The 25,340-nt window shown below is 45.1% G+C and overlaps 1 protein-coding gene across 1 annotated transcript in view; it reads right to left on the bottom strand.

Annotated features, from left to right (window-relative positions):
• Nucleotides 1-7,830, bottom strand: part of LOC121007699 (matrix metalloproteinase-21-like) — an 88,047-nt gene extending 80,217 nt beyond the window's left edge. Inside the window, exon 1 of the mRNA XM_040439824.1 lies at nt 7,751-7,830. The gene's annotated coding sequence lies outside the window, so the exon portion shown is untranslated. The remainder of the gene's footprint in view (nt 1-7,750) is intronic.
• Between the last annotated feature and the right edge of the window lie 17,510 nt (nt 7,831-25,340).

Below are 25,340 nucleotides of genomic sequence, written 5' to 3'. Positions count from 1 at the left end.
TTCAACAAAGGAGACACAAGGAGATGCCGGGCCGCGATCAAGTGGATTAAGGTGAGTTAAATTATTTTTTATTTTTTTTTAACCCCTCCAGTGCTATTTTACTTAGCATTCTGTATTCAGAATGCTATTATTTTCCCTTATAACCATGTTATAAGGGAAAATAATAATGATCGGGTCTCCATCCCGATCGTGTCCTAGCAACCGTGCGTGAAAATCGCACCGCATCCGCACTTGCTTGCGGATGCTTGCGATTTTCACGCAACCCCATTCACTTCTATGGGGCCTGCGTTGCATGAATAACGCAGAATATAGAGCATGCTGTGATTTTCACGCAACGCATAAGTGATGCGTGAAAATCACCGCTCATGTGAACAGCCCCATAGAAATGAATGGGTCGGTATTCAGTGCGGGTGCAATGCGTTCACCTCCCGCATCGCATCCGCGCGGAATACTCACTCGTGTGAAAGGGGCCTTACACTTCTTCTAATACACCTTAGGCTGCGTTCACACGGGCGAGATTTCCGCGCGGGTGCAATGCGGTAGGTGAACGCATTGCACCCGCACTGAATCTGGACCCATTCATTTCAATGGGGCTGTTCAGATGAGCGATGATTTTCACGCATCACTTATGCGTTGCGTGAAAATCGCAGCATGCTCTATATTCTGCGTTTTTCACGCAACGCAGGCCCCATAGAAGTGAATGGGGTTGCGTGAAAATCGCATGCATCCGCAAGCAAGTGCTGATGCGGTGCGATTTTCACGCACGGTTGCTAGGTGACTGTCTATACACTGTATTATTTTCCCTTAAAACATGGTTATAAGGGAAAATAATAGCATTCTGAATACAGAATGCTTAGTAGAAGGTCAATTGAGGGTTAAAAAATAAAAAAAATTAACTCACCTTGTCCTCTTGTTCGCGTAGTTCTCCCGGTCTTTAGTTCTTTAAAAAGATGAACTATGGGCTTAAGGACCTTTGATGACGTAAGATCACATGCTCCAATCACATGGTCCATCACCGCGGTGATGGACCATGTGATTGGAGCATGTGATCTGACGTCACCAAAGGTCCTTTAGCCCATAGTTCATCTTTTGAGAAGTAAAGAAGAGACCGGGACTTACGCGAACAAACGGAGAAGGTGAGTTAATTTTTATTTATTTTTTTAACCCTCAACTGATCACCTACTTTGCATTCTGTTTTCAGAATGCTATTATTTTCCCTTATAACCATGTTATAAGGGAAAATAATAACATCTACACAACACCGAACCCAAACCTGAACTTCTGTGAAGAAGTTCGGGTCTGGGTACCACAGTCGGTTTTTTATCACGCGCGTGCAAAACACATTGCACACGCACGATAAAAACTGAACATCGGAACGCAATCGCAGTCAAAACTGACTGCAATTGCATTCCTACTCGCGCGGGTTTGCCGCAACACACCGGGACGCATCCGGAACTAATCCGGACACGCTCGTGTGAACCCAGCCTTAGGCCCCTTTCACACGAGCGTGACAGATTAGGTCCGGATGCATTCAGGGTGCGTTCAGTGAAACTTCCACTATTTTGCAAGCAAGTTCAGTCAGTTTTGTCTGCGATTGCGTTCAGTTGTTCAGTTTTTTCTGCGCGGGTGCAATGCGTTTTGATGCGTTTTTCACACGCGTGATAAAAAACTGAAGGTTTACAAATAACGTCTCTTAGCAACCATCAGTGAAAAATGCATCGCACCCGCACTTGCTTGCGGATGCAATGCGTTTTTTACGCAGCCCCATTCACTTCTATGGGGCCAGGGCTGTGTGTAAAACGCAGAATATAGAACATGCTGCGATTTTCACGCAACGCAGAACTGATGCGTGAAAAACAACGCTCATGTACACAGACCCATTGAAATGAATGGGTCAGGATTCAGTGCGGGTGCTATGCGTTCACGTCACGCATTGCACCCGCGCGGAAAACTCGCTAGTGTGAAAGGGGCCTTAGGCCCCTTTCACACGGGCGAGTATTCCGCGCGGATGCGATGCGTGAGGTGAACGCATTGCACCCGCACTGAATACCGACCCATTCATTTCTATGGGGCTGTTGACATGAGCGGTGATTTTCACGCATCACTTGTGCGTTGCGTGAAAATCGCAGCATGCTCTATATTCTGAGTTTTTCACGCAATGCAGGCCCCATAGAAGTGAATGGGGTTGCGTGAAAATCGCAAGCATCCGCAAGCAAGTGCGGATGCGGTGCGATTTTCACGCATGGTTGCTAGGTGACAGTCTATTCACTGTATTATTTTCCCTTATAACATGGTTATAAGGGAAAATAATAGCATTCTGAATACAGAATGCTTAGTAGGTGATCAATTGAGGGTTAAAAAAAATAAAAAAATAAACTCACCTTCTCCTTTTGTTCGCCTAGTTCCCGGTCTCTTCTTTACTTCTCAAAAGATGAACTATCGGCTAGGACCTGTGGTGACGTCAGATCACATGCTCCAATCACATGGTCCATCACCACGGTGATGTACCATGTGATTGGAGCATGTGATCTGACGTCACCAAAGGTCCTTTAGCCCACAGCTCATCATTAAAGAAGTAAAGAAGAGACCGGGAACTACGCGAACAAGAGGAGAAGGTGAGTTAATTTTTATTTTTTAACCCCTCCAGCGCTGTTTTACTATGTATTCTGTATTCAGAATGCTATTATTTTCCCTTATAACCATGTTATAAGGGAAAATAATAAAATCGACAGAACACCGATCCCAAGCCTTAACTTCTGTGAAGAAGTTCGGGTTTGGGTACCAAACATGCGTGATTTTTCTCACGCGAGTGCAAAACGCATTACAATGTTTTGCACTCGCGCGGAAAAATCGCGGGTGTTCCCGCAACGCACCAGCACATTTTCCCGCAACACCCGTGTGAAAGGGGCCTTAGGCCTCTTTCACACGAGCGTGACGATAAGGTCCGGATGCGTTCAGGGTGCGTTCAGTGAAACTCGCACTTTTTTGCAAGCAAGTTCAGTCAGTTTTGTCTGCGATTGCGTTCAGTTGTTCAGTTTTTTCCGCGCGGGTGCAATGCGTTTTGATGCGTTTTTCACACGCGTGATAAAAAACTGAAGGTTTACAAACAACATCTCTTAGCAACCATCAGTGAAAAACGCATCGCACCCGCACTTGCTCGCGGATGCGATGCGTTTTTCACGCAGCCCCATTCACTTCTATGGAGCCAGGGCTGCGTGAAAAACGCAGAATATAGAACATGCTGCAATTTTCACGCAACGCAGAACTGATGCGTGAAAAACAATGCTCATGTGCACAGACCTATTGAAATGAATGGGTCAGGATTCAGTGCGGGTGCTATGCGTTCACGTCACACATTGCACCCGAGCGGAAAACTCGCTCGTGTGAAAGGGGCCTTAGGCCTCTTTCACACGGGCGTTGCTGGAAAATGTGCGGGTGCGTTGCGGGAACACACGCAATTTTTCCGTGCGAGTGCAAAACATTGTAAGGCCTCTTTCACACGGGCGTTGCGGAAAAATGTGCGGGTGCGTTGCGGGAACACCCGCGATTTTTCCGCACGAGTGCAAAACATTGTAATGCGTTTTGCACTCGCGTGAGAAAAATCGTGCGTGTTTGGTACCCAAACCCGAACTTCTTCACAGAAGTTCGGGCTTGGGATCGGTGTTCTGTGGATTGTATTATTTTCCCTTATAACATGGTTATAAGGGAAAATAATAGCATTCTGAATACAGAATGCTAAGTAAAATAGCACTGGAGGGGTTAAAAAAAATTAAAAATAATTTAACTCACCTTAATCCACTTGCTCGCGTAGCCCGGCATCTCCTTGAGTCTCCTTTGTTGAAAGACCTGTGGTGAGCATTAGGAGATGCCGGGCTACGCGAGCAAGTGGATTAAGGTGAGTTAAATTATTTTTTATTTTTTATTTTTTATTTTTTTTAACCCCTCCAGTGCTATTTTACTTACATAACCATGTTATAAGGGAAAATAATAATGATCGGGTCTCCATCCCGATCGTCTCCTGGCAACCGTGCGTGAAAATCGCACCGCATCCGCACTTGCTTGCGGATGCTTGCGATTTTCACGCAACCCCATTCACTTCTATGGGGCCTGCGATGCGTGAAAAACGCAGAATATAGAACATGCTGCGATTTTCACGCAACGCATAAGTGATGCCTGAAAATCACCGCTCATGTGAACAGCCCCATAGACATGAATGGGTCGGTATTCAGTGCGGGTGCAATGCGTTCACCTCCCGCATCGCATCCGCGTGGAATACTCGCCCGTGTGAAAGGGGCCTAATGCGTTTTGCACTCGCGTGAGAAAAATCGCGCATGTTTGGTACCCAAACCCGAACTTCTTCACAGAAGTTCGGGCTTGGGATCGGTGTTCTGTAGATTGTATAAGGGAAAATAATAGCATTCTGAATACAGAATGCATAGTAAAACAGCGCTGGAGGGGTTTAAAATTTTTTTTTTTTTCAATTTAACTCACCTTAGTCCACTTGATCGCGTAGCCCGGCATCTCCTTCTGTCTCCTTTATTGAACAGGACCTGTGGTGAGCATTAATTACAGGAACAGGACCTTTGATGACGTCACTCCGGTCATCACATGATCCATCACCATGGTAAAAGATCATGTGACGTACCATGTGATGACCGGAGTGACGTCATCAAAGGTCCTGTTCCTGTAATTAATGCTCACCACAGGTCCTGTTCAACAAAGGAGACAGAAGGAGATGCCGAGCTACGCGATCAAGTGGACTAAGGTGAGTTAAATTATATATTTTTTTTAACCCCTCCAGCGCTGTTTTACTATGCATTCTGTATTCAGAATGCTATTATTTTCTCTTATAACCATGTTATAAGGGAAAATAATAATGATCGGGTCTCCATCCCGATCGTCTCCTAGCAACCGTGCGTGAAAATCGCACAGCATCCGCACTTGCTTGCGGATGCTTGCGATTTTCATGCAACCCCATTCACTTCTATGGGGCCTGCGTTGCGTGAAAAACACTGAATATAGAGCATGCTGCGATTTTCACGCAACGCACAAGTGATGCGTGAAAATCACCGCTCATGTGAACAGCCCCATAGAAATGAATGGGTCGGTATTCAGTGCGGGTGCAATGCGTTCACCTCACGCATCGCATCCACGCGGAATACTCGCCCGTGTGAAAGGGGCCTTAATCTGCTTGTAGGATGACATTGGCTTGAGTGTAAAGAAATGCATATATTTAAAGTGATGTTTGAAAGTATAGAAGCACATATATATCAGCATGGCTTCATGAGGGATCGGTCATGCCAAACTAATTTAATCAGTTTCTATGAGGAGGTAAGTTCTAGACTTGACAGCGGCGAATCAATGGATGTCGTATATCTGGACTTCTCCAAAATATTTGACACTGTACCACATAAAAGGTTAGTATATAAAATGAGAATGCTCGGACTGGGAGAAAACATCTGTATGTGGGTAAGTAACTGGCTCAATGATAGAAAACAGAGGGTGGTTATTAATTGTACACACTCAGATTGGGTCACTGTCACTAGTGGAGTACCTCAGGGGTCAGTATTGGGCCCTATTCTCTTCAATATATTTATTAATGATCTTGTAGAAGGCTTGCACAGTAAAATATTAATTTTCGCAGATGACACTAAACTGTGTAAAGTAATTAACACTGAAGAGGACACTATACTGCTACAGATGGATCTGGATAGATTGGAGGCTTGGGCAGAGAAGTGGCAGATGAGGTTTAACACTGACAAATGTAAAGTTATGCACATGGGAAGGAATAATGCAAGTCACCCGTACATACTAAATTGTAAAACACTCGGTAACACTGACATGGAAAAGGATCTAGGAATTTTAATAAACAGCAAACTAAGCAGTAAAAAGCAGTGTCAGGCAGCTGCTGCCAAGGCCAATAAGATAATGGGTTGCATCAAAAGAGGCATAGATGCCCGTGATGAGAACATAGTCCTACCACTTTACAAATCATTAGTCAGACCACACATGTGTACAGTTCTGGGCTCCTGTGAACAAGGCAGACATAGCAGAGCTGGAGAGGGTCCAGAGGAGGGCAACTAAAGTAATAACTGGAATGGGGCAACTACAGTACCCTGAAAGATTATCAAAATTAGGGTTATTCACTTTAGAAAAAAGATGACTGAGGGGAGATCTAATTACTATGTATAAATATATCAGGGGTCAGTACAGAGATCTATCCCATCATCTATTTATCCCCAGGACTGTGACTGTGACGAGGGGACATCCTCTGCGTCTGGAGGAAAGAAGGTTTGTACACAAACATAGAAAAGGATTCTTTACAGTAAGAGCAGTGTGACTATGGAACTCTCTGCCTGAGGAGGTGGTGATGGTGAGTACAATAAAGGAATTCAAGAGGGGTCTGGATGTATTTCTGGAGTGTAATAATATTACAGGATATAGCTACTAGAGAGGGGTCGTTGATCCAGGGAGTTATTCTGATTGTCTGATTGGAGTCGGGAAGGAATTTTTTTTATTCCCCTAAAGTGGGGAAAATTGGCTTATACCTCACAGTTTTTTTTTTTGCCTTCCTCTGGATCAACTTGCAGGATAACAGGCCGAACTGGATGGACAAATGTCTTTTTTCGGCCTTATGTACTATGTTACTATGTTACATCATCAAACATAATAAATAAATAAAAAATATATAACAAAATATAAAAATAAAAGATCTGGTAAAAAATAAATGAAAGTTAAAGCTAAAAACATTGAAACAAAACTAAAACATTTAAGAAGACATTACTGTTGAAATCTAAGAAAAATAAGATATGAACATGATATTAAATCTGTAAAATTCAGAGTAAACAGGGTACTTTCACACTAGCGTTATTCATTTCCAGCATTGAGTTCCATCCTAGGGGCTCAATACCGGAAAAGAACTGATCAGTTTTATCCTAATGCATTCTGAATGGAGAGCAATCAGTTCAGGATGCATCAGGATGTCTTCAGTTCAGTCCATTTGCCTTTTGAGGACGGAGATAATACTGCAACATGCTGCGGTTTTATCTCCGTCCAAAATTCCGGAACACTTTTTTTCCCATTGAAATGCATTAATGCCGGATCCGGCCCCAAGTGTTCTGGCAAAACGGATCCATTTTTGCAGTCTGCGCATGCTCAGACCACAAAAAATGTGAAAAAAATAAATGCCGGATCCGTTTTTCCAGATGACACCGGAGAGACGGATCCGGCATTTCAATGCATTTGTGAAACGGATCAGGATCCTGATCCGTCTGACAAATAACGTCAGTTTGCATAAGTTTTGACAGATCCGGCAGGCAGTTCTGGCGACGGAACTGCCTGCCGGAATCCTCTGCCGCAAGTGTGAAAGTACCCTAAATGCTAAAAAAGGTTATGCAACACTAATGATAAAAATAAATAAATTATGTATACAGCCAGAGCAGAGCCAGTCAGATCCCACAGTTTTATAAATTAAAGTATACAGTTTTCTTTTTTTTTTTATTAGCAATGCAATTCTCCAAAACAGAATAGTCTTTTAAGCGAAAAACTTAACATTTTTTTGTGAATTTTATAAAGAAATTTCATTTTTTTTCATTTTGCAAAGGATTTCGCAATGTACATTGTGAAAACACCCACTCCTATAAAAGTGCCATGAAAGTCATTAGCTGAAATTCTAAAACAAATTGTGAAGACGTAACATTGTATCTTTCCAGAGTTTGTGTAACTTATGTGACATATATAAGTAAATTACCTTTTTGTTGTGGCTTGTTTTTACTACTTCCTCTGGTTTGTAGACAATGAATCGACTAAGCTTCACGTAGTCTATGTAAAGACGATGATGACTGTGCTGGAAAATAAAAGAATCTTGAACAGCTGTTTCTCTTCAGCTCCTCCCACACTAAGCCATTTTTAAATCATGTGGGTTTTATTTTTGTTTTTTCAGACCTACTTTTTCTTCTATGCCGAAATATGCGGGAATGTAGCCAAGAAGAGTTTACTTAAACTGGGTGTCTGATTAAGACAGTTTTTCCTTTTTTACTTATCATTTATATTTTTTAAAATTTATTTGAAATTGTATTATTATTTTTATATATATATATATATATATATATATATATATATAGTATAATAATCACAGGTCGGCACTGCTGTATATGGTCACGGTGCACGAGTCTATGGGATGGCGTCCCAATGTAGAATCAATGAAAAAGACCGGCACTCGCTGTTGATAATTCTTTCTTTGTAGAATTATCAACAGCGAGTGCCGGTCTTTTTCATTGATTGATTATATATATATATAAATATATATATATAAATTTGTTAAATTAAAATAAGATAATATTGCAAAAATATTATTAGAACAAATTTTTCATCCAAAGCTTAAAAATGAAAATTCATTTGTAGATAAGCTGCTAGTACACGTTAGCTAAAATACATGAACTATTCCTTATTCATGTTGTTATCAATATTATTCAGATAAATTCATATTTTATGACTAATTCATTATTCTTCATTATTCTTCAGAAGATATATAATAAAATTTAACCCCTTGGCGGCCTTCGCCGTACAAAATGTGACCATGGGATCTGAGCGGTGCAGAAGCTGGAGCTGCGCACTCTTGCGCCCATAGCAACGTTCCACAGCTGAGACAGAGGAAGCTGTTATATTTCAGCCTGCTTGAGGTGATACCCATCACAGAACACACTATTTACTATATACCAACACAGTGCTGCCACCTGCTGGTCTGTATTGGTATATACCAGTATATACCAATACAGACCAGCAGGTGGCAGCCCTGTGTTGGTATATAGTAAATAGTGTGTTCTGTGATGTATATATACCCCTCACAGAACACAATTGGCAATCTAATAATTGCTAGTTATAGTGACCTAGGGTAACTTAAAAAAAGTGTACTAAAAAATATATAAAAGTTCAAATAATATAACAATAATAAAAAAAAAACATTATAAGCATCACCGCATCCAAAAAGCGCGTACTATTTAAAATGGCCAATGAGGTGAGGATAATGGTATGAGGTGAGTGCCCCAGGTATGAGGTGAGGATAATGAAGTACCGTTAGTACACCAATTAGCTGGATGAAAGAAAAACAGAAAACAAAACACATAGTACAGACATATAGGGCTACCTCAGGCGTATGACTATAAAGTCAACCCTGACTATCTATATGTTTTGTATATGTCTGTACTATGTGTTTTGTTTTCTGTTTTTCTTTCATCCAGCTAACTAGTGTACTAACGGTACTTCATTATCCTCACCTCATACCTGGGGCACTCTAGAACAATCCCTGCAGTTCCCCTCTAGGGACTTTTTAGGGATAGTAGTCTAGGCACGTGGACAGGGGGCCTCCACCATCAGGAGCCTTCCCTGGGCTGAGGTTATAGGATAGGGGTAGACTTAGGGATAATTATTCCCGTACCCCAGGTCACTATCTAGTGCTGGATGTAATTATCGGTCACATATCCTGTATGTATTTTTTTGTGTTTTGCATAGTGGATCCAATTGGGATCTTTTTAAGGTATATCATTAAAGTTGTGACTTCAGAATGTATCACTGAAAAGTACAGATCTCCCGCAAAAAATTTTGCCCTCATACAGCTCTGTACACTTAAAGGGGTTGTCCGGGTTCAGAGCTGAACCCGGACATCCCTCCATTTTCACCCCGACAGCCCCCCTGACATGAGCATCGGAGCAGTTCATGCTCCGATGCTCTCCTTTGCCCTGCGCTAAATTGCGCAGGGCAAAGGCATTTTTAGGAGTTCCGGTGACGTACCGGGGCTCTCCATGGAGCTGACAGGAACCCCGGTGATGTCACCGGCACTGATGGGCGGGATTTAGCTCTGCCCTAGCCAGTAAAATGGCTAGGGCAGAGCTAAAGCCCGCCCCTCAGAGCCGGTGACGTCACCAAACACACTGCCGGGCGGTAACTTCCGCCCGGCAGTGTATTATTGAAAACAAAAAAGCCTGTGCCCTGCGCGCTTTAGCACAGGGCACGGGAGCGCATCGGAGCATGAGATGCTCTGATGCTAGCCTCAGGGGGCTGTCTGGATGAAAATAAGGGTATGTCCGGGTTCAGCTCTGAACCCGGACAACCCCTTAAATTACAGAAAAGTTATAGGAGTCAGAATATGGCGATGAAAAAAAAAATAAGGTTTTTATTTTTTTTCGGTATTAAAATGCAAGAAAAACTATACAAGTGTGCTATCGTTGTAATCATACTGACCTGGAGAATAAAGGTAACAGGTCAGGTAAAAAAATTTCCGCCTAGGGAATTTTTTTCCAGCTTCCCACTGCATCATATGCAATATTAAATAAGTAGAAAGTACAACTTGTCCCACAAAAAGCAAGCGCTCATGAGGCTACATAAACAGAAAAATAAAAAAATTATGGCTCGGGGAAGGCGGGGACTGAAAACGAAAACATAAAAATGGATATATACTGTATAATTAAGAAAAAACCTGTGTGTAAAGGAAGTGCAGCTAAGCCACTTTCACTTCAGGAGAACTTTCACTTCATGTCCTATTCTTGTCCACAATTGCGGACAAGAAAAGGCATTTTCTATGAGAGTGCCGGCTATGTGCGGTCCGCAAAATGCGGAACGCACATTGCCGGTGTTCATGTTTTGCGGATCCGCAAAACACATACGGACTTGTGAATGGACCCTAAGGAATTTGATATACCTGCTTCCACATAATACTGATTAAGGGGTTCGATATACCTGTTTCCATCAGATATTGATTGAGGTCTGCTGTGAGGAATATGGATTAATATTTACTGTCATCCATGTCCTCACACCCACCATTTGCTGAAAGATGTCAGAGAAAATCAAACTCCACAGGGGGGCCCTTCTTCAAAACCACCGCCAGATAGCAGAAAACTCCTAGCAGGCACCTACATTTCATAAGGAATTATGAATCGCCCGGCCATCGCAGGCGCAAACCGAATACATATTTGTGTCCCGGTGGCCATGAGGAACGTGCCCATGTTCTTGGTTTGATGGTGGGATGCCAGGGAAGGGAGATATACATATCTCCCCACAGAAACCAACTAACGGTACCATATTTGGACTCTACTTGTAGCCGGAACCCAGGCGGATCCTTTGGTTCCAGAACCATCTCCCTGTGACCTTCTGACCTTCTGGCTATGAACCCTAAAGGCCAGGAGGGGAGGGGCCGGCTACAGGTTAAAAGGCTTGTGCCAACCCAAAGGAACTTTCATCTTACCCGGTAACTGACTTTTGCTCTGCTTAACCCTGTTGTACCTATATAACCTGTATCTGTAACCTCAGACCACTGTATATATTCTCTGTGTATATTGTGTTATATCTAGTGTGCCCTTAAGGCGATTAAATATATAATTTAATCTTGTGCTATCTTGTATCTCGATCACAAATCCCCACGTCTGTTTTTCGGCCTAGTTATAAGCTACCCCGGGTTGGTTTCTCACCCTATATAATCCCGTTAGCGGACCAGGCTTATATCAAATGAGAAGCTGGTGGCAGATACCTGGGCTGAGACAGCGCTGTTTTCACTGCGGCAGTGAAAAGGCTCCCTCAGCTTGTTGCCTCTCTGTGCCCGCGTGGACAGGAGGTGTATGTGTAAACTGTACCAAGCTGACCTTACCTGGTCCTCTGGAGGGCGTAACGTCACGGTTTGGTAACCCGTGACCATACTGCGTCTCGTGAGCTCGACGTAGGTGACGTCAAGTGGGCGCAAGGCGTGGTATTCATCACACATTGGTGGCAGCAAAGTGGGATCGAGATACTAGTGTGTGTGAGACCCATACTCCCAGACACTAAAGACGACCAGCAGTACCTTTTGCCGCTGGAGTCTTAAGATCAGCTCAACACTAGATAAGGTGTGTGTGCATCAGGTTGCAGTCCGTGTCAGTGACCATCCGTGGCAATGATGACAAGTTACACAAGAAGCAAGGCTAAGGATGTTGTGGAAATTTTATTAGGATGTGTATTTAATATATTGTGTATTGTCATCATGTCTCTCAGTGTCAGGGTAAACCATTAGAGTGGATATCTTCCCGTGTATGTCCTGTCACAGCTGCTGGGCGCAGAGGTCTCCGTCGGCGAATGGTCCATGTGCTAAGCACTGGGCTGTGGTCCGGGGAGACTGATGTGTTCAGCAGAGCAGTGTTTTGTTGGCTGATGTATGGACGCCGGCTAGGGCCCCCACGCAAGACGCGGATTTATTGGCTTGGAGTGAATGCATTTGTTAAGAGAACAATATAATGAAAAGGAACGTGCGTTTGTTGTCTCTAGTGCGCCTGATCAGTTGCTAGAGATAATGACGTTGTCCTGTAAATAAACATGCATGAGGATCATAGTAATTTTATCTGGCATTGATCACTGAGCAAGGCTGGATAAAATTAGCTCCAGTGGTAATGGTAGGTTATAGTAAACATGTGTTTGATAGCTGGCTATGTTATTCTAAATGATAGTGTCTTGTCTTCCTATGTCATCACTTCCTGCATCCTTGTTATGGGCCAGCCCCTTTTACACCTTTGGGGATAAATAAAAGAAACAGACTGGGCAGGGGGAAGGCGCGGTTGCTCAGCAGAACTTAACATGAAAACACCTTTGACTGACGGCGGTTGAGATTTTTACCTTTCCTTACACAAAGCCTGATGAGAGCGGATTTCTAATATTAATATTTCTACAACAGATAATATTTCTACTTCAGATGGCGAGCTTGGAAGGCTTCAACTGATTTTTTTCTCTGCACAGCAGGTAAAAGGGAGAGAATTGTAAACTGTAGTTTTGTCTGCTGCGTCAGAGAAAATTTCTGCTTGTTAAAAGAATTTTTTTCGCTCTATTTGTGTAAGGATAAGGTAAGAGTTTTTCCGTTGTGTCGTTTTTGGTGGATCTGAGTTGATTGTACAGAGATTGTGATCTGTGTGCTGAGCAGTACAGGGTATTGTGTTTTTTTGTAACTTCTTAACTTTTATATTACTGTGATTTTGTAAGAGGCAATTTTATAGAGGTTTATAGAGGCAGCAATTGGTTTTAGTGTTTGTACATTAGAGACAACATTTAAAGAGTATTTTTATATTGTTAACCTGTAAATCACCCACAGAGTGGATGTTTCGCTCTGGTTTCGGGGGTGGGGAACAGGGAATATAGAAACTGTTCCTATTGCTGGATATTGTAGATACTATCTTGATTTTCTTTGTGTGAAGGCCATGTGGTTTGTCGGCCATCTTGGTTAGTTTGCTATAGAAAGCGATTTGGTTGTTTTTGCCTGAAATGTTAGTTTTGTCCAAAATAATTATCTTGTATTTTTGTATCTTTCTATGTACAGTTTGATTTTGTTTTGATAAGTTTTGTGCTGGATATCAGTGGAGTGTTCAGTTATGGTATAGCTCAGTGACCAGTCTGATACAGGAATCATTGTGTGAGCATTAGTGTCAGTTTAGCGGTGAAATCGTCCTATAGTTGATGATTCTGCTTAATGTTTGTATATCTGTGGCTGTTACACTGAATTGTAGACTTGTTTGGCATAATTAATACAGGTACTACAGTGTAGAAAGGTTCTGTGCCAAAAGTATTGGGACAACTCCTAGAAATTGGTACTAGTGTTTTGTTTTTTGTAGCAACCATTGTGGTGTTTGTTTTGCTGTGCAATGGAAAGTATTTTTAAAGAAGTTGCAAAGTTGAAGGACACGGCCACCATTCTTTAAGCTATGCAGGGATCTACTGATCCATGGCTGCAGGCTCAGAATTGTGTAGCAAACCTGATCGGTACCAAAAAATGGCGCAAAAGGAAAGGCAAGTATGCTCTGATTTTTGCTGCTGGGTGGATAGCGGATAAATATCAGGAGTCTTGTAGGCTGAAGCTGAGTTTGGAAGGAGAAGTGGAAGATTTAAAAGTGGAAATTGTTAAATTGAGAACTCTTGTCCAGCAGGCAGCTGAAGCTAGCGCTAATTATGAATGTACTGTGAGGTGTAATACTGAGCTGCGCAAGGAAAATGAATGTTTATCTGAAAGCCTGACGCATGCACAGGGTGCTGTAAGGGAATTGTCAGAGTCATTGAAGCAACCGTTGGAGAGTAATGTGTCTGGGATTAGAGGAAATGTATGGGCTGTAAGCATGGAGAAGTCTGAGGACTGTGGGTCAGATAGTGGATCCGACTCAGGGATGGAGATGGACAATGTGTCTGAAGCTGGAGTTGGAAGTATTAACACAAGGCCAGAAGATTCCTCAGATGAGTCCGTGGTAAGTGGACCCAATACAGATGGTAGTGTGGGATCTAGTCATGCTGGGATGGTTAATGTTGAGCGCCAAGTCAAATTACCATGTGCCCAGACAAGGTATTGTGCAGGGAGGCAAGCTATTCGTTGTTTTGCATGCAGGGAATACGGGCACATTGCACGATATTGTAACGTTTGCTAATGGCAACGGACACAGGTATGGTAAGTACCCCAGAACCACACCTAAAAGTAAAGTTGTTTATTCAGCAAGGTGGGGTAATGGTCCCAGACATGGTTCTTTGCAAAGGCAGAGAACCCAGGGACAGCCAAGGTCATTGATCCATGAAGCAGATTTTAAATCCCAATATGAACGGTTAAAATGTGAAAATTTGAAATTAAGGTCTTTATCTAAAACCTAATTTAAATAGATTTCTCCCTTCCCCTAGAAAAAAACAATTTTTGGGACCTTGTAATGTTAAATCCTGCTTCTTGGTTTGGGGCTGGGCAAATTAACATTTCAATGACTGGGTGGGTAGAAATTCTCCTGCCAGTGTTTACGATTTGAGTTGAACCCTCAAAGACATTGATTTGTTAATTCAGTCCTATACAATTGTATGTGTTCCTAAGGTTTTTATTTTTGTATTTGAGTTTTGGTTTTTAAATAAAAATTTACTTTTTACTGAATCTCAATGTATATAGCAAGACTTTCTGTAACTGAAGTTTTCTATGTTGTTTTTTTCTCTCCTTTTTACAGATCTCCTTTTACTAATCCATTTTTATTTTTAGGTTTTATTGTTGTAATCAAGTTTTTCCTTTTTCATATTTTGGCATCTTTTTCGGTTTTATTTTCAGTTATTTTTGTCTATTTTTGTTTGGGTATTTCTTTGATTAATTTATATTTACATTTTTCTGCAGTTCTATATTCAATCTTAGCATACTTTTTTCCTTCTATTACTCTTTTCCAAGTGACGGTTCTACACACCAGGACTCTTCTCTCTTTAACAACCAGAGGTTAACCCCATATTTATTTTTACTTTATCAGCAGGAGATTGACTGGTGGAGCCACATTATTCTGTAGAGAAAGAGGATATTCATTGTGCTGTGCAATTTAGTCTGGCGACGCAGTGTAAGGGTTGTGTGCATACACTGTGAGGGGTAGAGACATAACGCGGGGGTGTGATCTGTGGTTGTTGACTAATCGTTTGGCATAATTCTGAATTCTGTAACAAAAGTGTTTGAACAACAAGCCATAGAGTTACACATCACCTCGGTTAGGGTTTCTAGTTTGGGGTATAGTGGTTGTAGTCCGTCAATCCACCGCAGAAGAAGGCACTGGGCGGTGCTCTCCTAAATTGGTGCAGAGTTTTTCCTGGACGCGGGGGTAAGACTAGAGTCGATTAATTGCCATGGGCAATGGGCCGTCCATGCAAGGGAAGGAAAGCGAGGCTTCCCACAGTCAGATGGTTGCACAGTACATGAAATCTAGTTTTCCGGGTGAAGGTCATGAAGCCCCTTAAAGAATGGAGTAGGTGGTCCAAGGGAACTAATTGGAGTATCCCTCTGGAAGGTGGGTAGCGCAATTGTGGCTGTAAAAGTCAATCATGGTAATTAAGCAGGACGTACAGAACCCAGTTTCAATCTGGAAGAACCGAGTGATGTACGCCTGGCCTGAGGGGTAAACTGAGTTTAGGGATCCGATGCAGGAAACAGAGGAGGCTCTATCTGGGCTGACTTTGCTGAAACAGGCCGGATCCACTAAACCCCGGCCTACTGAAACAAACAGTACCCGAGGTAAGTGAGTCCCTAACTGTCACTTCCACCTCCACTACAGACAGGGTCGCTTTTCTTTTTCTCTTTCTCTGTCTCTCTCTCGCTTTCATCCCTCCCTCATCTCTCTATCTAACCTTGAGCTTCTCTTCATCCTGGTTTTAAGGAAGATGAGAAGGGGGGAAAGTGGTGCCGAAAACAACGATCTTCAAACTTTTTACTAACCATTCTAACCTCTCAAATGTCAATCATTTTTCTAACCTAATAGAGAATTACGTTGAGACTGCCTTTTCTTTGACGGTACTTGGGTCCGATTTTTGCAAAGAAGGTAAAAGTCACGGCCGATCCATGGCCTGAATGTTTCGTTATGCTGTAACCCTCCTTTATTCCATCAGGTATGCCCACAGGCAGCCCCACGGGTTATCACCCAATGTCCACCACCAGGTTCGGGAGTCTCTCCTGGACCCAGACTCAATAACCAGTGTTCATTCTAGTCAACCAGGTGATTGGGTCGTGCTAAAGAAACATCCGAGGACGGGACTAGAGCCGAGATATCTTGGGCCATTCCAGGTGCTGCTGATGACGCCAACCTCTCTGAAGTTAGAGGGACGAGACAACTGGATCCACACGGGTCACTCCAAGAAGCTGCTCAGCTTAAAATTTCTACAACAGATAATATTTTTACTTCAAGGAGATGGCCGAGGCTATGAATGATGGTGGGGAGGACGCAGTCCAGATAGGGGGCTGAGAGGAGGTAGAAGGTGACTTTCTTCCAGTCAAGGGGGATCACAGCCAAAGCTCCCCAAGGAGCCAGTTGCCGGAGGTGAGATCCGCTGTGGGCCTCACTTCACCTGCCCATCCCCCCAGCCAAGCCGGCTCAGCTGCTCTCCTACGAGCTGCCATGGACCATCTCCAGGATTTTCCCCTACTGGACAAAGATAAGGACCTGGACACCTTTTTGTTGGCATTTGAGACGAACTGCCATCAGTACCAGCTGCCAGAGGACCAGTGGGTCAGATTCCTCAAGCCACAGCTCAGGGGAAAAGCCCTTGAAATCTTCGGGTACCTGCCCAGCGAGACCATCCTGAGCTATGAGGTCATCAAACAGGCTCTGGTCAGGCAGTATAACTTAACCCCTGAGTCGTGGCAGTATAACTTAACCCCTGAGTCGTACCGGAAAAAGCTCAGGAATTTGCAGCGGGGTTCTACCCAGAGCTGGGCCGATCACATGCGGGCCTTTCTGAGAGCGGTCGACCAATGGACCACAGGATTGGAGCTCACCACCGTCCAGCAGCTGAAGGAGCTCATCACCACAGAGCAGTTCTTGTGGACTTGCCCGGAGGATCTCCAGCAGTACCTCCATGACTGGAAGCCAAAGGGGGCCTCTGCAACAGCAGCCCTGGCTGATAAATACACCAACAACAGGACTTCAGAGGCCTGGAAACCTGTCGGCTGGAGAGGCGGTAAGACGCACGCTGCACCTGCTACCCCTGCCCCTAGGCCCAAGTGGGCACCGGCCCCGGCTTCACTTTCCACGTCAGTGGGGGAACACCGACTTTGCCACCTGTGTAAAAAGCCAGGACACTTCAAGGCCACGTGTCCACAGCGCCTGAGGGACCCGTCCCAGTCATCGACCCGGAAACTGTCCACTGTGTTGTGTGTGGGTGGGGGTGGTGGGTGGTCCCTTGACAATGTTCAACCGGTCACCGTGGGCCAGGCCGTGGCCATGGGACTTAGAGACACCAGCGCTGAGATGACACTGGTACGGCCTGAACTGGTGGCACCCCATGATTTACTGCCCGGGAGATCCCTTACTGTCTCCGGGATTGGAAGAGTAGAACCGGCGCTGCCCATTGCCAAGGTCTATTTGGACTGGGGCGCCAGTCGAGGAGTAAAGGAGGTGGGGGTATCCGCAAATATCCCCCCAGACACAAGCCACGGACCTGGGGTTGCTTGTGTCTAAGTACGTGGCCGCTGACACCCGAGGTCCGATTCCCCAGAGTGTGACGTAATATCCCCCCTTGATGATACTGTGAATGTACCTAACATGCCTGTTGATGGGGATGTGGGGGTGGGGGATGTAATGTGTACCTCTCCCCTCAGTGGGGAGGAGGTAATTCCTGCCAGCTGTGCTGAGGCCCCAGGATGTGGCCAGCAAGCCTGCTGGAATCTGTTGTCCTCCGGTGTGGTGACTGAGGGGACAAGCAGGGGGCAGACAGCTGCGGGGGAGGAGGATGGAAATGAGGTCAGGGCTGTTCCAGGAGAAGTAGGGCTGCCAGGTGAAGTCTCAGTGCAGGGTTCCTCCACCACTGGGATGTCAGAGGGCCAGGTTAGTCCGTCTGGACTGGCGACTTGGTCGGAAGCTGAGGGGAAGCAGGCACTACCAGCGGTGGCAGCGGCCATAGCTGCTGTCACGCGCAGTGGGAGTGCTGGGGCCCTAGGTGCCCCTTAGGTGTCTGATGGCTTTCCCCCTTCTGACCACATGGCTGCTGAGTCAGATGGAGGCCTGGAGACAGGTCTCGGGGACCTGACAGGGGATGTGGCAGTCTCTTCTATTCTGGCCACGTCCTGTCAGGAGTTTTAGGCAGCGTTAGCGGCTGACGCCAACCTGACCGCTCTCAAGGAGCAAGCGGCACAGCCCCCCTCGGACTCAGACCTCGAGTGGATGGTCTGGGACCAAGGATGGCTGTACCGGGTCACAGTCCAGCAGGGCTCACCGGAGGTGTTGCCTAGGGACCAACAGCTAGTGGTACCCTATCAGTTCAGGACGGAGTTGTGCATGAGCTTCCGATGACTGGACACCTAGGGATCGCTAAGACAAGGGCCAGATTAGCCCAGCATTTCTACTGGCCAAAGATGGGGGCCGATGTGGCTGCCTACTGCCGTTCATGTGACACCTGCGCCCCAAATCCCCACTGGTAACGCTGCCCATAATTGAAGAGCCTTTCAGGAGGATGGCTGTGGATCTGATTGGACCACTGTCCATTCCCAGCAGCTCCATGAAACGCTTCATATTGACGGTAGTAGACTACGCCACCCGGTACCCAGAGGCGGTAGCCTTGTCATCCATCCGGGCCGACAAGGTGGCCACCGCCTTGCTGGAGATTTTCTCCAGAGTGGGCTTTCCCCAGGAAATGCTCATTGATCGGGTGACCCAGTTCATGTCGCAATTGATGGAGTAGGCAAACACAGGTGCAACATCTGGTGACCAGCCCGTACCACCCACAGACCAATGGCCTGTGCGAACAGTTTAATGGCACCTTAAAGCAGATGCTTAAGATGTTGGTTGACTCCCAAGTAGAGATGTCGCGAACATAAAATTTTCGGTTCGCAAACGGCGAATGCGAATTTCCTCAAATGTTCGCGAACGGGCAAACTGCCATAGACTTCAATAGGCAGGCAAATTTTAAAACCCACAGGGACTCTTTCTGGCCACAATAGTGATGGAAAAGTTGTTTCAAGGGGACTAACACCTGGACTGTGGCATGCCGGAGGGGGATCCATGGCAAAACTCCCATGGAAAATTACATAGTTGACGCAGAGTCTGGTTTTAATCCATAAAGGGCATAAATCACCTAAAATTCCTAAATTGTTTGGAATAACGTGCTTTAAAACATCAGGTATGATGTTGTATCGATCAGGTAGTGTAAGGGTTACGCCCGCTTCACAGTGACAGACCAAACTCCCCGTTTAACGCACCGCAAACAACCGCAAACAGTCCATTTGCACAACCGCAAACTCCCCATTTGCACAAGGTTGGATACCAAGCTAGCCATGTCCTGTTCCTTGTCCTCACTGATGTCATTGAAGGTCTCTTCCTCCACCCAGCCACGTACAACACCAAGGGTCCCCGAAAGGTGACAACAAGCCCCCTGGGACGCCTGCTGTGTTTGGTCTTCCACCTCCTCAAAGCCACCTTCCTCCTCTGACTCCTCTTCTTCAGACTCCTCTCTCTGCATTGCCTCTCTCTGCATTATTAGAAGGTGTGTTAAGTAGTACTATTCCTATCAGTTTAATCCCTGTTACGTCCACTAGTATTATTATTATTATTATTATTATTATTATTATAAGGTGTGTTAAGTAGTACTATTCCTATCAGTTTAATCCCTGTTACGTCCCCTATCAGGGGACGTGTATATGGAATCGATTTTAGGAACCGGGAGATGGAAAAAGATGCTTGGTCGGTCCTCCTACTTCAAATTTGGGTCACTGCGCGTGCAATCTAATGTGTCACCAGATAGGAGTGGTGTGTTAAGTAGTACTATTCTTATCAGTTTAATCCCTGTTACGTCCCCTATCAGGGGACGTGTATATGGCATGGATTTTAGGAACCGGGAGATGGAAAAAGATGCTTGGTCGGTCCTCCTACTTCAAATTTGGGGCACTGCGCGTGCAATCTAATGTGCCACCAGATAGGAGTGGTGTGTTAAGTAGTTCTATTCTTATCAGTTTAATCCCTGTTATGTCCCCTATCAGGGGACGTGTATATGGCATCGATTTTAGGAACCGGGAGATGGAAAAAGATGCTTGGTCGGTCCTCCTACTTCAAATTTGGGGCACTGCGCGTGCAATCTAATGTGTCACCAGATAGGAGTGGTGTGTTAAGTAGTACTATTCTTATCAGTTTAATCCCTGTTACGTCCCCTATCAGGGGACGTGTATATGGCATCGATTTTAGGAACCGGGAGATGGAAAAAGATGCTTGGTCGGTCCTCCTACTTCAAATTTGGGGCACTGCGCGTGCAATCTAATGTGCCACCAGATAGGAGTGGTGTGTTAAGTAGTTCTATTCTTATCAGTTTAATCCCTGTTACGTCCCCTATCAGGGGACGTGTATATGGCATCGATTTTAGGAACTGAGAGATGGAAAAAGATGCTTGGTTGGTCCTCCTACTTCCAATTTGGGGCACTGCGCGTGCAATCTAATGTGCCACCAGATAGGAGTGGTGTGTTAAGTAGTACTATTGTCATGCCCTGCTCTGACTATGTGCGGAGATCGGCCAGAATAGCAGCACGTGTTTAGTTTTTAGTTTTGTTTTGGAGTCGTGCTGGATCCGCCTCCCTTCAGGTGCACTGGGTGGGGTCATTGGTTTAAATCTCACTCAATCCCAGTGTTCTGTGCGGGTTATAGAAATCAGTCTGGCCTTGGAAGCAAGGAAGGAAAGATTGTCTGTTCCAGCTCAGATAAGATAAGTTTGGTTTCTGTTTTTGTTGTTTGCTGTCTAGGTTGTTTGTGTGTCAGCTGTCCCCTCCAGGTTCTGAGGGAGCAGGCTGCTCCTATTCCCCTTTTTACCATCTCAGGGATTCTAGGGTATTTTCAGCCCAGGCATGAGGACACATTATTCCTACCTTCAAGGTCTGAATGTGGGCTTAGCAGTGTAGGGAGAGAAGTCAGGGATTTGCTAGGAGGTGACCCTTCCCCTGCTTCTCGCCTAGAAACTGGTTTGTTGGTTTATCTGTGTATCTGAGATCCCGTCCGCCGCGATATTATAACCCGCCAACACTTTGACTGTCATTGCTCAGGGGTTTTCTGATGGCGTCAATTGATGCGTTAGTTGACCGCATGCATGGGCTATCCCTAGAGGTTGCGGAGCTACGTGGTTCGGTCACACGATGTCAGAATGCTCTGGCATCAGGTGCAGGTCAAATTTGTGGGGAGCCTAAAGTCGCTCTTCCTGATAGATTTGCAGGGGGTACGGATGACTTTATCCGTTTTAGAGAGTCATGCAAATAGTATTTTCGGCTGCGTCCATCGTCGTCAGGTGATGAAAGTCAGAGGATAGGTATAATCATTTCTCTGCTTAAAGGGGACGCGCAATCCTGGGCCTTTTCTCTGCCGCCCGGTTCTCGGGCCCTCCGGTCGGTGGAGGAATTTTTTAAGGCCCTGGGATTAATCTACGATGACCCAGATCGGGTCTCGATGGCGGAATCGAGATTACGTAATTTATTACAGGGTGAACATACTGCAGAGGCTTACTGTGTTGAGTTTAGGAGATGGGCTACCGAATCAGAGTGGAATGATCCCGCGTTACATAGTCAGTTTTGTCAGGGGTTATCTGAGAGATTGAAAGATGCCCTTGCTTTTCATGAGTACCCAGATTCTTTGGAGAATGCGAAGTCTTTGGCAGTACGGTTAGATAGACGTATTAGAGAAAGGTGTAGGGCTCCCTCCGCGCAAGGGATCCCTTCTGTGAGTGGTTTTGTCTCTACTGCTTCCCAGGGTGATGTTACAGGTAACTCTGGGGTAGGGGAGGAACCCATGCAGCTGGGTCAGGTTTCTTGCCGTTCTGGTAGTAGAGACTTTAGGAAATTGCACAAACTATGTTACTACTGTGGGAAAAGTGGTCATTTTATTTTTGCTTGTCCTTTTGTTAAACCGCAGGTGGAAGAGAAAAAGAAAAAAAAAACTTTCCTGACTCTTGGTAGCGTGAATGGTGTGGTGGAGCAGGCAGGTATGCAAGCTCCCTGTAATACCCGTTTTCTCCTTCCAGCTATGGTGCCGCTAGACTCAAGACTTTTTTTTGTTGAAGTATTCCTTGACTGTGGTGCTGGGGTAAACCTAATTGACTTTCTTTTTCTTCAAAATCTGGGTCTAAGTACTTGCACTTTAGAAAGAGAGATTCCGGTTTTTGCAATTGATTCTTCCCCTCTTTCTTAAAGGAGTCTCACTCATATTGCTCATGGTATTCACTTAAGGGTGGGTGATTCACATGTTAAGATTATGTCTTGTTTTGTCATGAAGGATTTGCCGGCTCCTATAGTTTTGGGGTTACCATGGTTGACTAAACATAACCCAATTATAGATTGGCAAGCGAGACAAATCATTGGTTGGAGTGAGTTTTGTTCGGATAATTGTCTTGGCACATCTATCTCTGGTGTGTCCACTACGGCTTTACCTCAGTATCTCTCAGATTTTGCGGATGTCTTTTCGGAGGGTGGGGCTCAGGAATTGCCCCCTCATCGTGACTATGATTGTCCAGTTAATCTCATCCCAGGGGCTAAGTTGCCAAAGTCTCGGCTTTACAATCTTTCTCAACCCGAAAGAGAGGTCATGCGAAAGTATGTCGCCGAGAGTTTGGCAAAAGGTCATATTAGGCCATCTAAGTCTCCGGTGGCAGTAGGTTTGTTCTTTGTAGAAAAAAAGGATGGATCGCTGAGACCTTGTTTGGATTTCCGGGAATTGAACCGTATTACGGTCCGGGATCCATATCCCCTGCCTTTGATCTCCGACCATTTTGATCAGATTGTTGGAGCCAAGGTGTTCTCCAAGTTGGATTTGAGAGGGGCCTACAATCTGATCAGAATCAAGGAGGGGGATGAGTGGAAAACGGCCTTCAATACGCACGAGGGTCATTTTGAGAATCTGGTTATGCCTTTTGGGTTGACGAATGCGCCAGCGGTATTTCAGCGATTCGTCAATGACATTTTCCATCATTTGGTGGGGAGGTTCGTGGTGGTTTACTTGGATGACATTTTAATTTACTCTCCTGATCTGAAGACCCATCAGGATCATGTGAGACAGGTTTTGACGATTCTTCGGGAGAATAAATTATATGCCAAATTGGAGAAATGTGTGTTTTCGGTGCAGGAGCTTCCGTTTTTGGGATATCTGCTTTCTGACTCTGGTTTTCGTATGGACCCCGAAAAGGTCCGTGCGGTTCTGGAATGGGATCGACCAGAGAATCAGAAAGCTTTGATGCGGTTTTTGGAGTTTACTAATTATTATAGAAAATTTATTTCGAACTATTCTACCATTGTAAGACCTCTCACTGATATGACTAAGAAGGACGCCGACGTCTCTGTCTGGTCGGATGAGGCATTGCAAGCCTTTTCGGCTATTAAGGAGTGTTTTGCGTCTGCTCCCATTCTGGTGCAGCCCGATGTGTCTCAGCCATTCATGGTGGAGGTTGATGCATTAGAAGTGGGGGTTGGAGTGGTGCTGTCGCAGGGTTTATCTCCTGGCAAATGGGTCCCGTGTGCTTTTTTCTCCAAGAAGCTCTCGGTCGCCGAGAAGAATTATGATGTTGGAGATAGAGAGTTGCTGGCTATCAAGTTGGCCTTTGAGGAATGGCGTCACTGGTTGGAGGGGGCGTCTCACCCCGTTACAGTATATACAGATCATAAGAATTTGGCTTACCTGCAATCTGCCAACCGTCTGAACCCTAGACAGGCCAGATGGTCACTGTTTTTTACCAGGTTTAATTTTGTGGTTACCTTTCGCCCAGGGGTTAAGAACGTCAAGGCAGATGCCTTGTCTCCCAGCTTTCCTGGGGAGGTGATTCAGAGGATCCTGCTCCGATTTTGGCTGATGGGGTGGTGGTCTCCGCTCTGTACCCCGAATTGGAGATGGAGGTGTTGGGAGCCCAGGAGGGGGCTCCTGGTTCTTGTCCCCCAGGGAGGTTGTTTGTTCCTGAAGGTCTGCGATACAAGGTATTCAAGGAACATCACGATACTGTCCTTGCTGGACATCCTGGTGGTAAGTCCACCTGTGATCTGGTGTCCCGGAGGTTCTGGTGGCCAGGGTTACGTAAGAGCATTGAGGATTACGTGGCAGCTTGTGAAACCTGTGCTCGGTCAAAGGTTGCTCATACTCGACCAGCTGGTTCACTTCTTCCCATGTCTATTCCGTCTCGTCCTTGGACGCACTTGTCTATGGACTTTATTACGGATCAGCTGAGTTCCTCCGGGAGAACAGTAATTTTGGTGGTAGTTGACCGTTTCAGTAAAATGGCTCACTTTATATCATTAACTAGTCTGCCTAACGCCAAGACTATTGCGCAGATTTTTGTTGATAATATTGTGAAATTGCATGGTATTCCTTCGGATATGATCTCTGATAGGGGCACGCAGTTTGTCCCCAGGTTTTGGAGGGTGTTCTGTTCTCGGCTTGGCATTCAACTTTCGTTCTCTTCGGCTTTTCATCCGCAGTCGAATGGACAGACAGAGCGTACTAATCAAAACCTGGAGACCTACTTGAGGTGCTTTGTGGCTGAGAATCAGGAGGACTTGTCCTCATTCTTGTCCCTAGCAGAATTTGCTTTGAATAACCGTAGGCAGGAGTCCACGGGTAAGTCGCCATTTTTTGGCGCATACGGTTTTCATCCTCAGTTTGGTACCTTTTCTGGGACTGGTTCCTCTGGGATGCCAGAGGAGGAGAGATTTTCTTCTGCCTTGTCTTCTATCTGGCGGAGGATCCAAGGGAATTTGGAGAAGATGGGTGAGAGGTATAAGCGAATGGCTGACAGGAGACGTGTGACTGGTCCGGACCTGTGTGTGGGTGATCTGGTGTGGTTGTCCACTAAAAATATTAAATTGAGAGTACCATCTTGGAAACTGGGTCCAAGATTTATTGGTC

Source organism: Bufo bufo, chromosome 1, assembly GCF_905171765.1.
Source record: "Bufo bufo chromosome 1, aBufBuf1.1, whole genome shotgun sequence".
NCBI classification, from domain to species: domain Eukaryota; kingdom Metazoa; phylum Chordata; class Amphibia; order Anura; family Bufonidae; genus Bufo; species Bufo bufo.
The sequence above is the reverse complement of the archived record's forward strand: the minus strand, read 5'-3'. Positions and strand labels throughout refer to the sequence as shown.